Source organism: Tupaia chinensis, unplaced genomic scaffold, assembly GCF_000334495.1.
Source record: "Tupaia chinensis unplaced genomic scaffold, TupChi_1.0 Scaffold000037_3, whole genome shotgun sequence".
In the NCBI taxonomy this organism is placed as follows: domain Eukaryota; kingdom Metazoa; phylum Chordata; class Mammalia; order Scandentia; family Tupaiidae; genus Tupaia; species Tupaia belangeri.
Window position 1 is genome coordinate 2,186,269 of NW_006159486.1, and position 4,130 is coordinate 2,190,398.

A 4,130-nucleotide genomic window follows, 5' to 3' on the forward strand; every position below is an offset into this window, starting at 1 on the left:
GGACTTGACACATATCTATAGAACTTTCTACTCCCAAACCACAATACATACATTTTTCTCACCTCCCCATAGAAACTTTTCAAAGATTGACCATGTGATATGACACAAATCAAGCCTTTACAGATTCAAAAGCATGGAAACTATATCCAGCATCTTCTCTGCCATGATGAAATTAAATTCGATATTTCAAGAAACACCCTCAAAAATACGTGAACACATGGAAACTAAACAACCTACTTCTGAATGACTTTTTAACTACCAAAGAATTTAATTCTGAAATAAAAAAAATTATGAAAACAAATGATAATGATTACATGAAATTCCATAATCTACGGGACACTGCAACAGCATCATAAGAGGAAAATTTATAGCAATTGGTATACATAAGAAAAAGATGGAGCTTCCAGGAGGCAGACATGGTGTGCCACTTTTGCAGGTCTATCACCTGTCAACTTTCCAGAGTGTTGGATCTTCCACCAGAAAACTTGATCGTCAATATCTGCAGTTCCAATTTCCAAAAAAGAAGAAGTAGCTGATATTCAGCTTTCCATGGATTCTTTATTGGAAAGCAACAATGACCATTCAAAACAAGCTATTCAAATTCAAGCCAAGAGACTGACAGAGAAGCTAAAATGTGATACAGTGGTCAGTGAGATCAGCATTGGTCAAGGGAATGTAAATTTCAAAATAAACAGAGAACTATTAACAAAGACAGTGTTACAACAAGTAATTGAAGATAGCTCAACATATGGATTAAAAAGTGAGCTTTTCTCTGGACTTCTACAGAAGATTTTGGTTGGATTTAGTTCACCTAATGTCACCAAAAAATTTCACATTGGACATTTGCACTCTTCCATCACAGGAAATTTTATAGCAAATCTCAAAGAAGCTTGAAGGAACAAAGTAACAAGAATAAATTACCTTGGAGATTGGGGTATGGAGTTTGGTCTTCTGGGAACTGGATACCAGCTGTTTGGCTATGAAGAAAAACTCTAGTCCAATCCTTTATAGCATCTCTTTGAAGTTTAGGTACAAGTTAATCAAGAAGCAGCAGATGATAGAAGTGTAGCAAAATCAGCACACAAATTCTTCCAGCGACTGGAACTGCGTCATGTGCAAGCACTTTCATTATGGCAAAAATTTCAGGACTTGAGCATTGAAGAGTACATTTGGATATACAAGCGTATAGGGGAATACTTTGATGAATATTCAGGAGAATCATTTTACTGTGAAAAATCTCAAGAAGTCTTAATGTTGCTGGACAGTAAAGGACTCCTACAGAAAACAATAAAAGTAACTACTGTAGTGGATCTCTCTTGGAATGGTGACCCCTCCTCAGTGTGTACTGTAATACAAAGTGATTGGCTTTCTCTCTATGTAACCAGAGGTCTTGCAACGGCTATAGATCTAATGGACAAATATAATTTTGATACAATGATTTATGTGACAGATAAAAGGCAAAAAAAAGCATTTTCAGCAAGTGTTCCAAATGCTGAGAATCGTGGGATATGACTGGGCAGAAAAGTGCCAGCATGTGCCCTTTGGAGTAGTGCAGGGAATGAAGACTCAAAGAGGAGAAGTTACTGTTCTGGAGGATATCTTGAATGAGATTCGATTAAGGATTGGTACAGATATGGCTTCTGTTAAGATAACTAAAGAACTTGAGAACCCGTGGGAGACTGCAGAGAGGGTTGGGCTGGCAGCACTCATTATTCAGGACTGTGGAGGCCTACTTTTATGTGATTACCAGTTCAACTCAGATCGTGTTTTCCCAGAGTTGAGGGGACACAGGAGTCTTCCTGAAGTACACACATGTCCACCTCCACAGTTTGGAAGAGAATTTTGGATGTGGTTATCTGAATGACTTCATCACTGCTTGTTTACAAGCAGTAACAGTCCGTTTTGATTCTCCAGCATCTTCTCAGACTCGACGAGGTTCTTTATAAATCTTCTCAGGACCTTCAACCCAAGCACATTGTCAGTTACCTTCTAACTTTAAGTCATCTTGTTGCTGTGGCCCACAAAACTCCGCAAGTAAAAGACAGTCCTCCTGAAGTGGCTGGCAAAGCAGGCTGTTTTGTTTTAGCCAATGGAATGAAACTTCCTGGAATAACACCTGTATGTAGGATGTAATATTTAATTAAAATAACTTTCAAAATGCTAAATGAATTCTTGTTATCTTATTCTTAGATGCCTTGCTGTTCAGAATAGGATTTTTTAATTATTTTTTATTTTTTAATTTCATTTTCTTTTACACATTACACGTTATTTAGCTTACAAAGTGAATATTTCAGCATGTGAACATTTCTTCCTAGTCCAGTTGGTAAAACTATGAAATTATCTTCAACAGATAATACCACATTTCTTTGTCCCATTAATGTTTGCCTCTTCATTTTAAATGTTCTTCCTCAGACTCTACTCTTTCACACACACTATATCTGGTATTCACATCCATTTACTCTGTTTCTATATCCTTTAGTCAATCAGTTTCTGTCATATAGTGCAGACACTTGGTATAGATTAAGTGGGGACATACGATGTCTCTCCTTCATAGGGTGGCTTGCTTCGCTCAACACCAAATCTTCCATATTCTTCCACTTTCTGTCAAAAGTTAAGGTCTGGTATTTTTATGGCTGAATAGTATTCCATAAAGAATATTGCCACAGTTTTACAATGCATTCATCTGTTCATGGGCATCTGGGTTGGTTCAATGTCTTAGTAATTATAAATACTACTGCAATAAACATCTATGTGCAAGCACTTTTCTGATTAAGAATTCTTCTGTCCTTTGAGTAGATACCAAGGAGTGGGGTTGTTGGATCATATGGCAGTTTTATTTGTAGATTTATGAACAATCTCCAAATTGTTCTCCACAGTGGCTGGACCAATTTACATTCCCACCAGCAGTGTAAAAGAGTTCCCCTTTCACCACACCCGTGCCAGCACTTATTTTTTTTTAATCTTAGTCATTCTGGCTGCAGTTAAGTGGTATCTCATTGTTGTTTTGATCTGCATTTCCCTTACAGTGAGGGATAGAGAGCATTTTTTCATATTCCTTTTGGCTATTTGAATGTCATCCTTAGAGAATGTTTTTATCAAATCATTCTACCATCTTCGAATAGGGTTGATCATCTTTTTTCAGAACAACTGCTTGAGCTCCTTGTGTATTCTGGTTATCAGTCCCTTATCTGACACATAGTTTACAATAATATTTTCCCATTCTGAGAGCTGTCGATTCACACTAATTACTGTGTCTTTTGCCATGCAAAAACCTATTAGTCTGATGGAATCCCACTTGTCTATTTTTGGGGATTATCAACTGTTCTTTGAGGGTCTTATTTAAGAAGTCTTGACAGACCCAGCTGCAGGCCTTTGACCAGCCAGTGATTCTGAGGCAGGGACATCGCTGCTCCCTCACCTCACCTGCAGACCCCCAGCTCAAGTGCCCACCCCCTAGCCTGTCCTGTCCCCAGCAACAGGCTACAGACCCAGCTGCAGGCCTTAGGCCAGTCAGTGATTCTGCGGCAGGAACATCGCTGCTCCCTCACCTCACCTGCAGACCCCCAGCCCAAGAGCCCAGCCCCTAGTATGTCCTGTCCCCAGCAGCAGGCCACAGACCCAGATGAAGGCCTTTGGCAAAATTTTTATTTTTATTTCTGTGTGTGTGTGTGTGTGTGTGTGTGTGTATTTTCTTCTCTTGTTTCAACTAATACTTTCTCTTCTTCATCTTCCACCCTGCCAGAAGGACTAGACAGGTCTATAATCAGATATCTGAAATCCCGTAGTAATATAACTTTCTCTGGGATCTTCCCTTGTACTGATCTATCTGAGGAAAAAAAGATATTGCTTTTCAGACACCTCAGTAGAGTACCCCTCTTGATACCACATTGTTAAAAACAACAGGAGAGAGACTTTGGCAAAAATTAATTTGCAGCAAAAGGAAAAGTCACTTACTCATAGTTGGAGAAACGTTCCCACAAGACGTATTCAAAGCGAATACATTTTCCAATGGTTAGAAGTAGAAGAAGATCCTCACGTATGAATAAACAAGGAAATACATCTCCATCAAAGGTACAGAGTAACTCTCCTCCATATTTCGTGCTAATGGATGATGTTAACAAAATGTCAGA

The 4,130-nt window shown here is 38.7% G+C and overlaps 1 pseudogene; it reads left to right on the forward strand.

Moving 5' to 3' along the window:
* The first annotated feature begins 409 nt into the window (after positions 1-409).
* LOC102482147 (putative arginine--tRNA ligase, mitochondrial pseudogene) lies at positions 410-2,133 on the forward strand (annotated as a pseudogene).
* The last annotated feature ends 1,997 nt before the right edge of the window (positions 2,134-4,130 follow it).